The sequence below is a fragment of the Paramormyrops kingsleyae genome, chromosome 20 (genome assembly GCF_048594095.1).
Source record: "Paramormyrops kingsleyae isolate MSU_618 chromosome 20, PKINGS_0.4, whole genome shotgun sequence".
NCBI lineage: Eukaryota > Metazoa > Chordata > Actinopteri > Osteoglossiformes > Mormyridae > Paramormyrops > Paramormyrops kingsleyae.
The window spans coordinates 10437113-10457199 of record NC_132816.1 but is presented as its reverse complement, the minus strand read 5'-3'; the positions used below and the strand labels follow the sequence as shown (position 1 = coordinate 10457199).

The following is a 20087-nucleotide window of genomic DNA, read 5'->3' as shown; positions in this document are numbered from 1 at the left end:
GACTGTGGGGGGGGGGGGGGAGTGGCATACCTGGAGGAAACCCCACGACTAGACAGGGAGAACATGCAAACTCCACCCCCAAGGGACTGGCTGTTATACCCTTTTATGGTAAATGGATTTGGATTCTTTGGAAGGAAATATCTGTACTGGATAAGTGGCTGGAAGTTGGATGGAAGGGCAATTCTTTAACGATGAAACTGAAATTTAAAAATGGCTAAATCGATGCACACATTAGCAAATCAATAGAATTAGTGAACTGAATGGGATCCAATCTAGGGTGTCCCCTGCCTTGTGGCCTGGGACGCCGGCTGCATCCCTCTACCCGATAGGCCATCACGGAAGACCAATGGAGGGATTAACAAACCGAGAAGTTTACGTACAACATGTCTGAGCTTAAACGCAGATGGAATAATCGCAGCACTTCTTATTATTGTTTTATTGACAGTGTAGCAGCTGAGTGGGATTCAAATCAAATGAAACCACAGGAACTAAGACCATTGTGCATCAATAAGCCGTAAGTGAAACATAAATGGCGTCCTGAGGTCTTTAATTATACAAACACTAGGGAAGCATTTCCAACACAAAGTACCACAGTGAGTTATTCTGTATCTGTACCTATAAAGGAGCATTTACTGGCCTCGGTCTACTGTACCCCCTCCCACCTGGCTTTGGTGTGTCCTCCTACTTTATTGCGCTCGTCTCGTGAATGTGGCATGATTTACAGTCTTGTAAACACATCGGATGCGGCCCTGGAAATGCTTTAACAAAGTCCATAAAAGCAGACACTGTTCCCGGTGCTGGGGCGCATCGCGTCCTGCGCTCTCCGGTGCTCTGCGGCGCTCCGTCCTCTGCGCCGCGATGCGTTTGACAGGCTCTCTCCATCCCTTCCTCTTTCATCTTGGCCTCGGGAGGCCCCGTTAAGTGGCCCCCGGTCGCACCGCACAGCTGCCCGACCCGGGGAGGGAGAGGACCATGAAAAGGGAGGGAAGAAAGAAGCAGAGCTTCAGTGGTCCTGGGGGAAATTCGGGTCTGGTGCCGCACCATGTGGCATCGCTGCCCCTCTCAGATCGCGTTTCACTCCGAAACCCCCCCCCGGATACCTGTGTGCGTGATGCTCTGTCAGTTAGTCCTGGGGAGACACCAGCACAGGTCTGCTTAGATCTATGGGACAAGTTGGCTGGTCCCTTTGATGGACTGACATCCCATCCAGGGTGCCTGTGAAATGCCCCCCCCCCGTCTAAGATAAATGAATGTATGGAATTTCATAAAAACTTCAACATAGGAAGAGAGAAATCATGAAGATGGTGTTCTGTGTGATTATGAATATTCTTCTGTACCACTAAACAATCTGAAAATGAAAATATAAATAACAGTCTTGACAAATCTTGGCAAAATTCAAAATTATTTTTTTTAAGTTAAGCAAGTCATGTGACGCTTGACAAAGCAACAAAAAAAATTTTCTTTGCTAAGCTGGAAAGTAAACTATTTATAGAATATTTGCATTGAGAAAGTGCAGAAATATGGGTAAAAGCTGCAATGCCAGATAAAAGGGGTTAAAAATTTTACAAACCTTCAAGATTTTCTTAGTCACTGAAAGACTACAGATCTCTGGAAGTTTTCCTTAAGAGGATACTTTCTGGGAGACCTATAAGGACCAATGACACAGTTACGACTGTAGCGAAAGCACACCGCGTTAATAAAAGGCCGTGATTTTCCTTTTCCTTGCTGTTACAGCCTTTAAAGTGTCAAAACAAAGTTGCAGGATATCATGGTTTGCACATTTCGTGCTCGGGGGTCTTTGCGCATTTGAAAATGGCAGTTTTTGACCAGGTCCGCGGCAGTATAACATAATAATTGGAATAGCATGTGTTACTGTACATTTATGGCATTTTCACCTGGTGCTCAAAAAAGGGAAAAAAAAAGAAAAGATCTCCCCGCAGTTTCTCACAGGCAATAACTTTCAAGAAAGGAGAGAAAGGCACAACTGAAATTGATTGTAAGGCCACGACAATGGCGGCATTTGGACTTTTCTTTCTCGGTACAAAAGCCGTTTCAGGAGTCCCGAGGGAAAAAGACGTTCTGTTGACACAACGAAGTTATCGAACGCAATTAAAGAATTCCAGCAGGCCCGCCTTGGTTTGAAACACCCATTACAAAAACTGTAAAAAATGACCCATGGATCACCTGGCCCCCGCACCACCGTGCCCCCCCCACCGACACAGACTTCTGCCCCAGGCACACCGCTTGAGATCAAGCTCAAAGAGCCAACATGCAGAGAGATATAAACCCAGGGAGAGAGTGAAGGGGGGACATAGAGTGGAAAAGCAGATAAGCGGCACGTCGGCCTGGAATTCGGTGGACAGGGACAGTTGAAAAACAGCACAAAAGGAGCTGTTGTGTTTATGCAGTCCCCTTCAAAGGGGAGCGTAATTATTTTTCCATACCGAGTGCGGTGCTGTAGACTGTAGGTTTCAAGTTCTGCTGAAAGCTCCTGCTATCTGCTTAACCCTATAGTTCCCCGATGCTACTTCTCGGGGGTACCCTGGCTGGAAAGGGCTGCGTGGACCTGGCTGTTGTGGCAGCGTTCACAAAGATGGAGGGAAAAAAATTCCAATTTCAAAAAGCTAAACGCATACCATTTAACATTTCAAGAAATTTCGCCTCCATCACGTCTAACAATTGCTAACATGCCTGAATCCCCCCTCAACGTTTTAATGGCAGGAGCTTCGATTTACCAGCAGTTTCCAAAAAAAAGGCCATTAAAATGTGGCCTGGCCTTCAGAGATACCCCTGGGATCCCCAGCCCTGGCATCGAGACCACCCCCACGTCCAGCTGACGGGAGCAATTTGAATATTTGTAATGTGTTTAACACGCCGTGCCTGAGGTCGTCGTGTGTCCGCTTCCCCGTGGCAATCCCCAGGAGCAGATCGTTGGGGCCGGGGGGCAGACATCAGCAGCCCTGTGTGTTTGCACAGCGGTAACGCACCGCATTCCTTCTCCTGGCTTCCTGTTAGTCGCATGTGTATCAGACTATGGAAAATCAGCCAGAGGGAATTCTGAAACCGTGCAACGGCGTTTACCGTGACAACAGAGCATGGCCACAGAGAGACCACATCCTGTCTACCGGCATTTTTACACACACGCATCCTTACAGGTGTGCGAATGCACGATTTCATGGGAGGATCACTTTTGGTCTCCGCTTGTGTTATATCTTGGGGGAGGTGTGTGTCTTAGCAGGTCAGGAGGCCGTGATGTTGATTCAGATGTCACTGGTTCAAATCCCAAGGTCGGGAGAGTGATTTCACCAATGGGCCCTTGAGCAAGACCCTTAACCCTAATTGCTCCAAGGACTGGATGACGCTGCTTTCAATTGTGCATCACTTTGGATAAAAGTGTCTATTTAAAAAAATAATTGTAATCTTGGTTGCTCTCTGGTCCTTGTGTTTTTGCATCCTGAAAGTCAATTTTATGTGGATTTTCACTGAGTCTTCACATTGATTCTAAATATGAATAAAATTAGGAATGCCAGTATCTAAATCCCAAATCCCATTCATCTCTTGGATCATCTTTTGGATGAGAGTCTAGATCAGCCTCTCCTCATCGATGAAGTTCTATCCTATGCCATCTCTCCCCCCATGCACGCCTGTCTGACGATCAATCCTGCAGGACCGTTCTATAACCATGGTATTACTAATCTTCTGCTTCTGGTCAGTGTACACAAAGTCCCCCTTCATTGACCGCTTTAGAGAAGCTTCCAGAAGAGTCTACTAATCCTCATCACCTACTACAGGTCAGTGCTGGGGCCTTTCCCACCAGACTTTATCTTGTAGGGCTCCACTGATCTCCCCAGTTGCCACCAGACCTCCTGATGACAGAGGACTCACGTTCATGATCTTCTCGAGCCCTAGGTGAAATCTTCACTTGGTCCTGCGGTACTCCTGCCTTGGAGATACTTCACCCTTCATCTACAGGCCTTCAAACCATGGCTGCTCCTCTTTCGGTAGCCTGACGCTTCCTCAAAGCCACCCTGCCTGGCTCAGATCAGTGCGGCCGCCTGACTATCGGCCCCTCGGTTGTGGAATGACCTTTAACGTCCGTCTCCTTTATCTGCTGTTACCAGTTCACTCCCTTCATCATCTGGTACCAGCAGCATCCGTCTGTGTCTGAATACATCTGTTTTTTCATAGGACTGTTGTGTATGTGTCGTTCATCTCTGGAAAAAAATGTCAGAAAAGAAATGCATTTGAGAAATTATATGTTTGATAAATGTTTTGTTATAGGAGTCGGTACATTTTTCATGAAATTATATACAATACATATACAAAGTACCAGTCAAAAGTTTGAACATGTCAAGTTGCCTATAAAGGAGAGTGATAGTGTTGCATTACATGACCTGGCTACTTGACCTAAACACAGTAGAGATGGTTTTGGGGAAGTTTGACCAGAGAGTGAAGGAAAAGCAGCCAATGAGAGCTCAGCATATATGTGGGAGCTCATTCAGGACAGCTGGACAAGCATCCCAGGAGGTCACCTCATGAAGCTGGTGTAGAGGAGACAGTAGGGTCAGCCAGTTCCTGGAGCAATTGGGGTTAAGGGCCTTGCTGAAGGGCCCGATGGTGGGATCACTCTGCTGACCATGGGATTTGAACCAGCAACCTTCTGAGTACCAACCCACAGAACTGCCCCCCCAGCAAATTATAATTTATTTGGTTCATTCTTGTTTTGATCAGTACATGATCCATATCTATTGTTTTATAGTTTTGATATCTTTATAATTTTTCTAAAATGTAGAAATTAGTACATATAAGCCTTTCTATAGGTAGATGTATCCAAAGCAAATAATGTTGATTTGTAAAAATGGCAGCAGTTCGTATGTTTTCCCTCCTCAGAGCACGCTCAGTAGGTACTCACCACAGCCTCCTCAGAGCATGCTCAGTAGGTACTCACCACAGCCTCCTCAGAGCATGCTCAGTAGGTACTCTCCACAGCCTCCTCAGAGCATGCTCAGCAGGTACTCACCACAGCCTCCTCAGAGCATGCTCAGTAGGTACTCACCACAGCCTCCTCAGAGCATGCTAAGCAGGTACTCACCACAGCCTCCTCAGAGCATGCTCAGTAGGTAGTCACCACAGCCTCCTCAGAGCATGCTCAGTAGGTACTCACCACAGCTGGCCATCAGCACCCCACAAGCCTTGCCGCTTTGGATGATTTGCCCCTTATCAATGTCATTCAGGTCTTCACCCCCGTCTGCTTCTTCTGCATTCAACACATCAATTACGAGTACCGTCTTTTTAATATCCTTTTTTGCAAAAGGCTTCAAGATCCTTGAAGACGCATTAATACCTGAAGAGCAGAGTTACGTAGCCACAACACATCAGTGTCGACAGCGCCTGTAAAATCGTGTGCTGCGGCGATTCATTGACCTCGAAGCCAGTGAAAGGAGAGCCCTGCCAGACAGGCTGTCTTATTTAGCACCCAACAGTGACAGTATCTGCTGCTCTAGCTGATAGCGCAGCTGGTAACTGTGGTCCTGAAGTATGGGAGACGGCTCTGGTTTTCGTTCAACTCAAACATTAAATGAGTTTGTTAAATCAATTACGTCACGAAATGAAAGTTCACGTTTATTGGGGTTTTTTAAATGGCGGCAGAGGGGCTCCACTCTGTAAGTCAGGTGACCTCCTCTGGCTGACCGTTCAAATAGGTACATAGCAAATCTCCACCCTTATCTAGATGCTTCCACTCCAGCCAATTAAGCTGGAAATGAGGGGCTACCTCTACTGACCCAGAAGAGATTAGGGTCTCACTCCATAAATGTCCTCAGGGAGTCTCTCATGGGTGAGAAACCATCTAAACAGTGAACAATCACTAGTTTGTTCCTCTTAGTAATAATTACAGGGTCATTTACCCCTTCCTTCCTACACCCTCTTACAGAAGACATATGACCCAAGACATTGTCTTAAATACATTTTGATCTTCGGCATAGACCTTAAATAAATGATTTAGTATCTTAGAATATACTTTATTCATAGCTGTCTCTAACTGTAATGTAATATATATTCTTAATATCTTGTTAGCATTCACAATAAACCAGTGCAATGTTTTAAAATATCACCTGGCTATGGAAAGTATTTTGGCACACTTAAAGTGCAAAGGATAAGTGCAAAGGATGAGTGCACTGGTGCTTTGTGGCTTTATGATACGCTCATAGAAATGCTGAATATTTTGCTTATGTTCACCCTAAACAAACACTGAGTGCTCTTCGGGCCAGGACTGCCTGGAATGCTTTTAAGAATTTTCAGCTGGACACATGAGAACGCGAGGCTGGGAGATTGACGTACTCCATGGACATCTCCGCGCTCTTCAGCTGTCAATCAGTCATGTTATCTCCCTGACCCCAGCACCCCCCACACCTTCTAGTTTGGGTCTGTCACATGCTAATCACTCCAGAGTGCCGACAGTTTTAATTCCCTGATAAATACACAGGAATATTACAGTGCTGCTTTTCCCAGTAGTGATTCAGTGCGAATCAGCTCCTTCGATATCTCTGCACTGACTTTATCTCGCCTCCCGATAGCAGCACAAGCTAACGATAAGCTATCGCTACGCTTAGCTTAGCCTAATTCGATTCCCCAGTAATGCTGATGCTAATGCCTCCGTTCCCGAAATACTCATTGCAACAGGAGTAAATACATTTTTTATTTTAACCACCATGTTTGGTGTGAGTAACGCAAACGACTGCGTCCATTCTTAAACCCTCATACTACGGGACAAAAAAATAACGACTTCAGCAGAATTATTGCTTTTTCTGTGCCCAGATAATACGCTGAAAGATCGTAACCGTCTCTGTCATTTTTGTGTTGTCAGCTGACCTCCCATGTCGCTCTGATAAGAGGGGGAGCCCCCCCCCCCCCCCCATCCTCCCCCGCTGTAGAGAGACATGCTTTGCAGAACGGCTGATACAACCAATACGGGACCTGCTGGATTCTCGACAAGAGCTGTCGGTGAAATAGCAGGGGACACTTATCAAGGCCCCCTCCCTGTGTCGTCTCACAAAACACAAGATGCCACGTTTGGGCTGAGACCCCCCTCCCCACCCCCACCGTGCCAGATGTTTATGCAACATTAAAGAGCAGACAAGCCCCTTCTTTCACTGCCCTTTACTTTACACCGGACTCGAGCCCGGCCTCCCCCCTTTTAATGGCCGCGGTGAGGAGAGACAGCTTAACGTGTTTGTCACTATAGCACTGGAGACCAAACCCCAGTCTTCCGAGCAGATCTGCTTCCCTGCACTGCCATGTCGAATGCTGCACTTCTGAAGAAGGCGGATCTGAGGCACCTCTGCCCAACTTGAACCGCTACAGCCCATGAATGATGTCACTCAAGTACAAAGAAGTAGGATGCTGGGAGTGCGCAAGCTACGCTGCTGCTGCGCGGCGGGAGTAGCGCCCTGAAGTCGTACGAGGCGGATTTGGCGCAGAAAAAATTTTTACGTGGTGGACAGGAGACAGGAGCCCAACGAACACAATTTGGACTTACAGTCCTCTTCCTTCGTATGTCTGAAAGTGCGTAAGTTTGGAAGTTCGTAAGTAGAGGAGCGTCTGTATTGCAATATAATATCGATAAAGCAATCGGTTTGGAAAGGAAGAGAAAGAAAAAGAAAAGAAAATCAAATAAAACCGAATATAGCCACAAAATAGAAAACAGGAAAAACAATGGAAAAGTATAAAAAATGTAAATAGCATGCATTATACGAATTCATACAAATCCATCCATCAATATAATAATACAACAGCAGTATTAGCAAAAAAGGATTTCACAAAGCATCAATTAATTTATTCATCTTCAGTACCGCTTGTCCTATATTCAGGGTTGCGGGGGTCCGTAGCCTAACCCGGAATCAACGGCACAAGGCAGGGAATTAACCCAGGATGTGGTGGCAACCCATCACAGCGCACTGTATAAAACAGTAAAAATTAAAACATTTATAATTATTATGCTTAAACTTTTTGAAGGGAAACATAACATAAACAACTGATGGAAAAAAAATCTTCCACAAAAAAAAACACAACAAAACTGTCAGGAATGGAGACATGGTATTAAAAATATTTGCAAAATATCTATGGTGTTCACTTCTGAGTCCCTGCAGTACCCTACCTCGCTGGTGGAAGCTGCTTCCATCACCTTCGCCCCCCTTCAGTGAGGAGGGCGGGCTGCTCCATCAACTTTACGGGTCGAGCAGGAATCGGTGGGCAGCTGTTCTGACACACAATCCATTTGTTGTTCTCAGTGAATCTGCAAACACACAACATGATACAAATTCAGAGAGAGCGAGAGAGAGAGAGAGAGAGTCAGAGAAAGATACATGGCATAGAGCATAAATACTGATGTGGTACAGTGTTGTATGCCTACAGAGGGAAACCAGTCTTAGAAAATATACCAAACTCTCTCAGCTGAGTTAAAATCTATTTTTGAAGAGGCGGCAATTTTGGGTTCTGAGCGCAAAATAACAGTAATTCTGAGAGGCAAAAGGACAAGCTGACAATTCTGTGGGATTTCTTAATGGGTCTGAGCAGCTCTTTTTGGGTTCCAGCTTCGGGACGGCTGTTATTTCGGCTCGATTCTAGCTGATGCTGCTGGTGTCATAAAATGGGTTTTGCGGCTTTAAAGTGACGCTGTTGCACGGAGCGCATCCTGACAAATTGTTGTGAGATTTCTTTGATTCTCATAAAATGAAAGCCTGTTTAGATACAGTACTCCCAGCGGGCAAATTATACTTTTATAAAGAAAAAACAGGACTCATGAGCCTAAAAGATCCATCCACGTTCTGTACCCGCTTGTTTTATGCAGGGTTGCAGAAGGCAGGGAATATCCCGGGATGGGGCGCCAGCCCACAGCAGGGCATGCACACCATTCACACCTACAAGCAATTTACAGTAGCAACTCAAACTCACTTTAGTATGTTTTTGGACTGTGTGCGGAATCCGGAGAAACATGCAAACTCCACAGACGTACATGTAATTCATTGTTTCGCCCCTAATCTAAAACATATTAAATTATTGTTATTACTATAAATACATTTACATATATGTATTTTTTTTATTTAAAAAAAATAATAATATAATAACGGCAATCTAAGATCTGTGAATTAATATTGACACCCCCAAAGAAGACCAAAGATCAAGGCAGATTTAAACCAGCTTAGCGGCCGGCAAAAGAACAAAACTAAACTCCGCAAAGCTACGCGTAGGTTGATTTTGGCACTAGAAGTCATTCTGAATGATTAACTTCAATTTTAAATTTACACGAGGTCTATCAGGTGTTTTAATCCCTCAGCCAGCACGTCTCATGACCATCACAAACGGAGAGGCATCGTGCAGCAGATCTGCTACACCCAGTGGACATCCGAGGAACTACAGCAAAGTTAGCGCAAATTATAATTTGTTACTGGTTGTTCTTAATTTTCCCAAAAGACGTGAAATCTCCTTGTCACAGGATCAAGAGTCAAACATTTCACTTAAAAATGAATCCAATTAAAAGGAATTGCAACAATCCAATCGAGATTGAAGTACTAATATATTTTTAATTGCAAACTGTCAGTTGATATAAGAAATGCAAAAACAGTTTGGGCTAACGAAGGTATACATTATCTGCCAAAGTATAAAGAAAGAGATTAAAGGAATGTATAGTAAATAGGAAACATGGTTTTATCAGAAACTGAAGACTCAGGTGGAACATGACAGATTGACAGTGATCCAAGGAAAGCAGAATAAAGAGAGAGAATCGGGGAGCCGCGGACAGTCAGGGATGGCAGACGCCTGCATGAGGCCGTTTATGGGAGATGCAGCCAGGACAGTAAATGCAGCAATGGAACAAAAATGACTGCGAACAAGAACTTTTTAGACAGGATCTGAATGCTCTTAGTGGAAAATGCTCTTAGTGGAAAGATGACTGGTGTTCTGATTCCGCTAACATTAGTAGAGTTTACATTATTCTGCATATCTGAATTTTCAGTTTATCCAAAGGAATTAAAATGATCTATCTATCTATCTATATATCTATCTATATATCTATCTATATATCTATCTAAATCTAAAAGGACAAGAAATTATAGAAGATTAGAAAGACAACTGAATTTTAAAGACAGCAAATTCAAAAGATTTTAAATCAATTAGATGAATATAAAAACATATAAATAAACTGAAGGTATGGTAACTTGTAAATTCTCTCTTACACTTAATATTTTATTTATATTATTTGTATAGACATACTCATATTTTGAAATTATTCATGTTGTATAGTATTATAAAGTTGCACTAGTTGTTTGTTTTTGGTTGTATGACATTACTGCATCATAAGAATCCAATTCATTATATATTAGTAATTTAAATATTTTTTTAATCAACATTAATGATAAAGGCTTCTAGAGTGCCCGTCTGTTTGTCTAGAGCCCCCTCTAGTGTTCACGTAGTAGATTTATTTAATATTACATTAATAATTGCTTAAAAACAGATAGAATTATGTATGGCTTCAGCAATTTGAGTGGGCTGTTTTGTAATTAAATCCAAACAGTCAGCTTAAATGATTCACGTGGCAAATCACCGACATCAGCCGAACGCGGAATAACGGCGTCGTTAAAAGGCCCCACACGTGTGACAGAGCTGGTCATCCTCAGCGTCACCTCGAATTCTCAGTGTCCCCTGCGTCCGGACGGAAGGTGGCTAATGTCCCCAAGAAAAGCATCCCTGGGTGCCCCTCCTCAAACTGGCGGGGAGGTGGCTGCCACACCAGCGGTGCAGGGTCTCACGTGCATCCATTTGTTGTGCAGCTCTGTGCTCCCATCCGAGTCTTTGAAATCGATTGAAAAGCTACGGAGAAACTCCATCCCCGCATGGCTTACCGGACAAGACTAATGAGGAGCTCGTTATGACGGGGACTGTTACCGCTAGCTGGGGGGATGGGGGGCACTTTAAAACAGAAAAAAAAGAGGAGAAGTTGGCATGACATGATAGCTATGATAATTTATAATTGCGGTGATCATTAACCCCCCAGTCTGGGGGTCAGGGGGGGCATGACACAGCTGCATTATTAAACACGCTGAGACATCAGAGACACGGCCAACCAACGCTGCTCTTAATTGTGTTAATTATGTTTAATTATTTTTAGTGTTTGTGCTTTCAGTCCAGGCCTTTAAGCATTACGCTGCGATGCGTGCCTGCTTTGTACACGAGAAATAAAAAGTGCTTATTGGGAAATAAGCTAGAAAGTAATACTCAGAAATAAACTAAGTGTTCATTTCTGGGCTGGGTTCTGATACTGACGCATGCTATGGTGAAATCGCTTTGTCTGCTTGAACTTGGCTCAGTCAGAGCATCAGAAATGTATTCTGTCCCCCAAATTCCGTGTCTAACTGTAACGAGACATTCATTGTCTTTCAGATGCTCAGGTTACGGAAAGAGAGGATCAGCACACAGGACCGAAAATGAAGAGCTGACAGGCCACGTAGCTTTAGCTCGGGTTAGCTACCTGCCGCAGCCTTGGATAAGCTACGAAGTGCCGTGTCTGCGGCGAGGCGTGCAAGGCCCCCACTGGTGGCTCATCTTTACGGCCCCCATCGGTAGATTCTGAGGGCCACGCGGTAGGGGGGGTGGGCCGGGCTCAGAGCCTTCTGCAGAGCTATAACCCGAAAGCTGTATTTTCTCCATGGTGAAATATGTCCCAGCTTTGCTTTTTTTTTTTTTTTCCGCCAATGTTTCCCCCCTAATCTATAAATACCCTCCCCTCAGCGGCGCTCTGCCAGTGCAGCTAAACCCGGCGTCTCCAGGAGAGTGCTGATTTATGGCCGGGCCGCTTTGCACTGACCTTGCACTTGGTCTCAAGCAGTATAAATAATGGCAGGTCACCAACGCTCAGGGTCGGGGGGGGGGGCTCGGGGAGAGGCGGCCGCCGGCGGAGCGACGGACTCCCCGCCCCCCCAACCTGCCCGCCCGCCCGCCTCCGTCAATGGCACTATATTGTGTCTGCGCGCGTCGGGCCGCCGTTCAGGTCCCTACGAAGGATAAACACCAGGGAATCCGAGCCGCTTGCTGGAGCTGCCTTTAATTTCATGCCTAATTTCTTCTCGCCCTCAAAAGTGGATCCTGCTCCTCTCCCTTGAACCTCCCCGCCTGCTGTCAGGACCACCAATATCAGAGATGGACCCCCGCCTCGGCCGTCCCCCTCCCCCAGCGACCTATGTGACAGGGGAAAATGAAATCTGGGTGTGTCAAATGCACTGTCCGCCTGATCTGTATTAACGCCCTGAGTGGGATTTATCAAATGGTTGCTACTGGCAATAGTACTATTTTATAACGATAATATCACGTCTATGGGAGAAACTATTGCCATCAGCCTCATTACTCAGTATTTTTGGTTGCACCTCCTGCTTGTCCCCAACCTGCCCCCCCCCCCAACCCCCCCGCCCCCCTGCATCGACTGGGACCGTTGGTGGCACTTGCACTCTGCTTCCCAGATAATTACCTTGTCTGCCAATCGATTGCTGGAGATCCATGTACTGTAATTCCTATATCATTTGATGCTTCGCAATAAAGTCGGCCCATTTTTTAGCCTTCAATCCAGCTGACAGCTTAATGACGCGGTTCATGACCTTGCAGCTGTTATCAGTCCAGCTATGTGGATGTGCTATTTTTTTTCTTCGGGGGGTCAATTCTACCCCCACCTCCTTTTGCAAGGTTTGTCACGAAACAGGGGACAAAAATAAATCCTCTAATCTGTGTCGTGCAGAAATCACTTTAATTTCTCACTAACTGGCTGCTAATTTGTCAAGGAAGTGACTTTCACTGCCATATCCATATTTGTAATTTATTTTTGTGTGGTTTAATCAATACAATATGCAGAGGAGGCACATGTCTATTTGTCTTCCCTGCCCACGTTAGGGAACAGCTGCAGTGGTAAGAGACTCAATTAAGGAGCTTCTTACTCAGGTTTTCCTTCTGCTATTGATTCAGACACTGACCTTTTTTGTGTTGGCCAAACAAAGTCTAGTTTTTGTCATCTGGCGCCTTTTATAGTTATAATGGAGAAAGATGTATAGGGAAGGTTTCCTCTACCCTTATAAAAGCTGGATTTTAAAACGTTGTCATAGTGACAAAAGGCCCCCCCTGGCTGGGTGGGCTCATCCATACAATACAGTCGCTTAATATCCTCCAATGGATCGGGCAGCGGCCAAGCCACACTCGGGGCCTTGCTCGTCCAGAACACGACCCACAGGACTGACGTTGCCTCCTGAAGTATGTAGTGAACCATCTGTAGTGTTTTGTCTTTCACACCCTTGGGGTTCCTGGGAATCTGGTGGGGGGGGGGGGCTGGGGTTAGTTTACAACTGGTGTGGGTCGAGGAGTTAGTAGACAAAGCCCTGGGGGAATCGACTTCATTCTGACGAGGTGAAAAAATGTGACCCTACCAGAGAAAGCCCATGCGTGTCTCTACTTCCTGCTTTTGGGTGATAGAGCTACTAAAACAGTTGTGTGTTGAGTGTGTTGACCTTTCATGCTACAGTCATAAAAGCACAAGTGTGCAACAGACACGACAGGTGTATTTATCAAGGGCCAATCACTGATTGTCCACAACAGCTAATCTACGGGGTTGTTTACGTACAAAAACGATCTTTCGGATTTGTGAAGGGCGCGGTGCACGAATGGTGCCGGCTTGGATCTCGATCGTTCCTCACTTCATTACATCGAGGACACTTCAATCAGGCACATCTTCGGCCGCCTGCCGCGACACCTCTTCAGGACCCCCGATCTCTGCCTCTCTTGCCTGTCAGAAGGCCGTCCTTCTGTGGTACCCGTCTCTGCGTCCCATCATCCATCTGTGCGCCCGCCTCCGTCACTGTTGTCGCAATCTGCTTGTCCTCCATCAATCCTTAAATCGCCCGGTAGCGGGGCGCGCAGAAGTCGCTCCAGACGTCGGACTCGCTGCACGATCACAGAGTCTTGCACGGGGCGAAGACGCAAAGTGCCTTTGGCTGCTTAGACACAATTAGCGCGGCTCCGTGTCTGCTTCCCAGCTCCTTACGCCCTCTCTCTCTTCCTTCCCTCCCTCCCTCTCTCCCCCTCTCCCCATCTCCGTCTCCCGCCTTAATTGGAAGCTAGAGAGACCAGTCGAAATCGCATTAACAGAGGTCCAGCCAGAAAAAGCCATCCATCATTTTTTATTACAGTGTAATGGGGCTGCTTGGGAACCGAGATTCGATTTGTCACCAGCCTCGTTCGCTGATAACGGGCATTTGTCATCACTTTCTCTCTGTGTTAATGTTATCATCTCGGCCTGACAGCTGGCTCCGTGGAGGGAGTACCCGCGACAGAGCACATCCGTCAACATAATATTTCCACGACCAAGGGGACTGGTACAGCAATAAGTGCACATTAAAGCACTTATGAGGGGAAAATCTGTTGTCATTAATTAAAATGTTAGCGTGTGTACAGCGGCTCTGTTTTCCGGCTCAGGCCTTGTGTCTATTGGTATGTTCGCTTGGAGGGAGTGTAATGTACTTTGTTTTATTTTATTTTTTGTTTTGTTTTTTTTTGGAGCCGGACGAAGTGCCCCCCATCCCCCAAGCACAGAGAAAAAAAAATATTATGCCCCATGCGTCATGTGCAGCGAAACCCGATTAACGACAACGGCAGCGAAATGAAAGGTGGTAAAACCTCCTATAAGATTTTTCAAGCGTATTAATGCAGCGTCGACTCTGAGAGAGCATCCGTAAGGCCGCGTGACCGCTATGCATAATTTAGTTATAGCAATTAGCATTTGCTAGAGAAATATTATTTAGGAATTAGAGTCGTTTACAGCGAGAAGGTATGAAGTGGCTTTGAAGATGAACTTATGGTGGTGCTGTTATCTAATTTAGATGAAACCTCAGATGATGCTATTAAGGGAGAATCACTCCACATGTCGAAAGTACAAGGGGCGTGGTCTGCTGGGAGGTGGTCATGTGACCAAGGGCGCGCGTGTATGTGTTTGCATGTGCGTGTGTTTGTGTCTGACGGAGGTGAGGAAGGTAGCAAAAAAGGCATGTGTGAGAGTAATTTCATAACCTGGATGAAAAATGTGCGATGACCTCTCCCGCGGCGATTAAACGGAGCTGTTTCTGGGCGCTAACGGCACAGAGCAACATCGTCAACTGAAACCAGGAAGGCCGTACTAAAGGAAAAAAAATAAATAAATAAACTCCTGGCAGATGCTGCGTTAATTGTGTAAAATAACAGGAGTCACATCCGTACACCGGTGTGACAGCGGTTCTGGGAGAAGGAGCAGCAGAGTGCTGATTAGGCAGGAGAGACCGGCCGTCCCTGAACTGCTAAAAGACGCGATCTAACTCCCTGATGAGCGCCAGTTCCTGGTGAAAAATCTACTCCCATCAGCACAGTGTCCCAATTAGCACAGACCCGACAGATTAATGCTCAGGACCACACCATCCTGGGGATGGCAGATGTGTACAGGTACAGGTAATGTGAATCTTGGGCACTGAGAGCTATCTTACCAGCCAGAATATGCCATCCACATTAATATCAATTTCTGATTTTACCCGTAGCTACAGAGGGAACAGACACATTTCCCTGGCATTCCTGCTCACTGCCATTCAGTTTTCTGTATCGATTCATCAAGCAGCCAATTTCTCACGGATATTACAGCTAACACACTGAAAACTTTATACTCATGACAGGGAAAAATGAATGGAAGGTTTTGGAAAATTTTAACGAGAAACGAGGCTTATTGTCCTTTTGTGCACGTCTTATGTAAAGCACGGAGTTGCCACGACCTTCAGTTCCATTCCACACAATGACAAACAGAAAGGCAGATATAATTTGCCCTGTAATTCCTCTTCCTGAGTCAAGAGAGGCAGGCCGTCGACGACAGGCCTTGCCAGGCAGGCACAGATGGAGCAGGCCGCCTAGGGGGCAAAGAACATCGGAGTAAGATTACCATCCACTGTGTCGGAAAATTTCAGAGCCATGTGCCATTACATCCAGTGCTGTATCATCACTGACCCCTGCTTCCTGAACCCAAGGCTGGACCCCCCCCACCCACCCCCCCACACATACCACCCCCCTCGATAAGCTCTGAGACTCCCAGACTATGACAGGAGGAGGCACGTTGCATCTGCGGTTACGATCTGTTACGATCTGCGGAGGGAACATAATTAATAATGCATTAAGGCAGCCTATGACTGAGAGGAGGATCAACGAAATGTAACGGCGGGAAGGAGATCAAAGCTCGGGGGGGGGGCTGACAGCAGAAATATACAGCCTGTGCCTTCCGAGAATGAAAGCCAGATTTCAAAAGAGAGTCGCGTGTTTCTGTTCCTTCGAAACGCCCCGCTTTTGGGTAACACTTCATACCGTATGTCAGCGAGGGTGAGATCGACCCGCGTCACGAGCAGAATACTGGCCGGGCAAAACAAGAAAGTCCTCGGTTGATGAAGTGTCCGTCTTCAAAAAAATGCTCGTATTCACGGCTGTGTCCATGATGTCATAAGACATGTCAGCTTACAACACAAGGGACCGGCAGGGAACCTTCAGGGAACCGCAAATCAAACCCACAGATGTTCCCTGAACCTCCTTTAACCGGTACCACTTTGCTTTTGGCTTGGATGTGAATCTGCCGAAATGATTGGTTAAGGCAAGTGTCTCTCAAACTGCATGGAAACAGACCCTCTGAGAAACACCTCCATCCAGGCCTAGAGTGGAATTTTCCTTCATTACAGGACGGGCGCATTGCCCCGGAACGTCGTTCCCATTGGCTATTAGCTTAAAACAAAGGCTAAGAACTGTGGAAGAAGACCCACACTAACCTGACGCAACCTGACACCAATGGCAAATGACACCGCAGTGGACATGAAATGCAGCTGCAGTGACTCGCTGTTGTACCGTTTAGCAGGGTACTCAGTTCTTAGATGCCCCACCAATTTAGCCAGCTGTAAATTTTAAAAATAAGTCCTTTGGTGTAATAATACTCGTATGTGACCCTTAGCACTTGCTCAAACCCTTTTATACATTGACGGGGCTGTACCTTTAAAGCAGGAGTGGGGACTGATTGGCTGAAGAGTCCTCACACCTGGGTTCGAGCAGCTGACCTCAAGGTTATCCCAAAGACCCGCAGACACACCGGCCCTTAAGATTGATACGATTGGCCACCTTCTGCTTTCAAAGGGAGGCAATTTAAATAGTTCTGGCAAAATCAGCAGTTGCTCCAGTGTGTCCAGTGCCACTTCTGCATGTGTCTGGTCCTTTGTTTGTTTTTTCCAAATATCATTACCTGCCAGAAAATGTCACAGCGCACACCAGAATTTGGCGATGTAACCGAATAGAATGTCAGACACATTCTTGTAGTGTTTTGGAAACCATCTAGAAACTTCCATAGTCAGCAGACTGGCATTGTTTGGCGTTGCCAGCGTCTCCCCATGTTCGTTTAGCCCAGCGAGGGCGGCCTGCGACGGGCTTTTGGGCGGCTGAGCCAAGGAAAACAGATCCATTAATTAAGCATTGAACTTGCCTCTTTGGTGAGTTAATGAGGCTGTTCCCCACTGGCATGAAGGTTACTTGGCATATCACCACAACACCTGTACCCGCATGGTGGTCCTCGCACAGGGCTGCCGGTACAGCAATCAGCCTCCTCGCGCTGCTTGCGCTAACCGAATCGGTAAATCCAGCTTCTGGTGTGTCTGGTACAGGTATTAAATTCATCATTTCCTAACACCCTTGCTTTCTGTATGTTCCAGAAAAGATGGCATCATACAGACATACATCGTGGTAGAGCAATTACTCTTTTAGCATTGATTCATTATGACCATTGAATTTGGTAATTCCTTTAATCATTGTTTCCATATGAAGATAATTACAAATGCCAAAGATATGGTTAAGTAACCAAGAAAAATCCATGGTTTTTGGCTATTTCAGTTTTTTGATTGCAGTTGCTGATTTTTATGAAATTGAGTTTCCTATAAACTTCACCCACAGACACACACTCACACACACAAGTTGGTCTTCCTATCTAAATGGGAAGTTCATTTCTATGGGAAAAACCCTAATCCCAATCACGACACCCATAACCCCTACCCATCCCTAACCTTAACCATAAGTAACCAACCCAAATACAGTGGTACCTCAGTTCTCAAACTCATTAGAACACGAATTTCTTAAAAGTCAAACCAACCAGTTCGGAAAAAAATTACCTAGTACTCGATCGGAATCTCAGAAGTCAAACCCTGAACGCCGACCTAAGATAACTTGTACGCGCAGGTAAATGAGTCACGCGGCACATCTCTCAGTGGAAACAAAGGGTAACGCTTCAGTCTCTGCTGTGATAGCATCGTGCATGTTCACACAAGCTGAATACATATATTTAGACAGTAAAAATACATTTAGACAATGATAGACAGCAGGGGCGTTTCTAGGATTTTCATTTAAGGGGGGCTCAGCCCCCATAGATGTTTAACACATATTTGGCTTGTTCAGAATCAGTACTCAAATGAGTCTTCCTGATTCCTCATAAATAAGACAGCAGGTTCTACATTCAACCCCTTAAAACTTTATATCTACTAGGCTAATTATTCTAATTCATTAATATAGACAAACATTGTTTTAATGTAATTAAACAAAACATCTTTTTTATATCATTCTTTTTTTGTTTCTATTCATTAAAAAAGTAACTTTTTCTAAATCAAAGTGACAAAAAACGCTACTCTAAGGCTAATAAATGTTTTTCACGATCTGGGACATTATTTAATACAATATTTATTACAAAAAAAACAGGATTTTTCTATCTCTGTAAATCACACTGCTATGCAGTTAAAACGAGTGCATTGAATGCTGTCTGTCACTGTTTTTAATCATTTATGTGCATAACTCTATGGCAGTTAATGCCATGCACTGTATAATGTTTTATAAAGAAAGTTAGGTTTTCCAATTAAAACAGCATCATTGTTTTATAAAGTAGACTATAGGTTAATAGGGTAAGTATTAAGGGCTTCCTTTTCGCTAGAGGAAACAGCTGGTGTGATGACGTAACACAGCGAAAATTTTGACATTTTTTGTAAACTGTATTTATGAAAAAGGACTGCACTGATGCAGATATAACAATTTATCGAAAAACACACACCTTGGCTTAATCCTCGCTCTGTGATGCCGCAGTCTGTGATGCTTCAGTTGAAGACCGCGCTGAAAGACGTTGCGGAGCCGAAGTCTGCCGCCGTTTTCATATGAAATTTAAAGGGGACGTGGCCGATCACCAATTTGTGTAAAGTTTATGGAGAATTTTTAGGGGGGCTGAGTACAAATGTTAGGGGGGCTAAAGCCCCCTTAAAAATGGCCTAGCGACGCCCATGATAGACAGTAACAGCAATTAGGCTATATAATAAAATACATTTTACAATAAAGATTTCTTTATAATAATTTTAATATTAATAATAAACCATTAATACATTTAATTACAATAATATTGTCGTGCCAAGCGGGGACAGAACCGAGACAAAGGCGCAGAGGTCAGGGTATCGGGGAATACAGGGTTTAATTACAGGTAAGGCAGGCAAAACGCAGACGGACAATACAATGACCGGACTGGGGGAGCAAACTGAAACGCAGAGGAAATAGAGGACTAATGATAACCATAAACAGCTGATCACACAGGGATCCCACACGGGGTTAACGAGGGGGCGTGGCACACGGAAGGAGCGGACGATCGGGGCAGGACACGTTTTTTTTTTAACTTTACACATTGCTTGGATACATTTATTTTCTTACTTTACAAATTACTTTTTTGATAAATGTGCTTAGATGTGTTTAGTACAGTATATGCTCTTCTTGTTTTATCCGATTCATTTTGTGTTTAAATGCTAAAAAAAAAAAAATATTTAGGTGTAATTTTTTGGGGCCGGGAACCCCAAAAATTTTAAATATTTTCATTATGTCCCCAAAAGTAGGGAAATTTCAGGTTTTACTACACTTTGGGGACAATTTGGTCTTCAAACACACACACACACACACACACACACACACACTAGTGGCCAAAATTGTGGAAACACTTCCAA

General features: G+C 45.0%; 2 long non-coding RNA genes across 2 annotated transcripts; both read right to left on the bottom strand.

Annotated features, from left to right (window-relative positions):
* Positions 1–506: 506 nt before the first annotated feature.
* On the bottom strand, positions 507–2220 carry LOC111837061 (uncharacterized). The gene is made up of 3 exons (XR_002836564.2): positions 1571–2220; positions 1101–1215; positions 507–945 (listed from the first exon to the last, which is right to left on the bottom strand). It is a non-coding gene; the product is annotated as an uncharacterized lncRNA (long non-coding RNA).
* Positions 2221–7142: 4922 nt separating this feature from the next.
* On the bottom strand, positions 7143–19370 carry LOC140581317 (uncharacterized). The gene is made up of 3 exons (XR_011984385.1): positions 19160–19370; positions 8156–8293; positions 7143–7955 (listed from the first exon to the last, which is right to left on the bottom strand). It is a non-coding gene; the product is annotated as an uncharacterized lncRNA (long non-coding RNA).
* Positions 19371–20087: the final 717 nt, after the last annotated feature.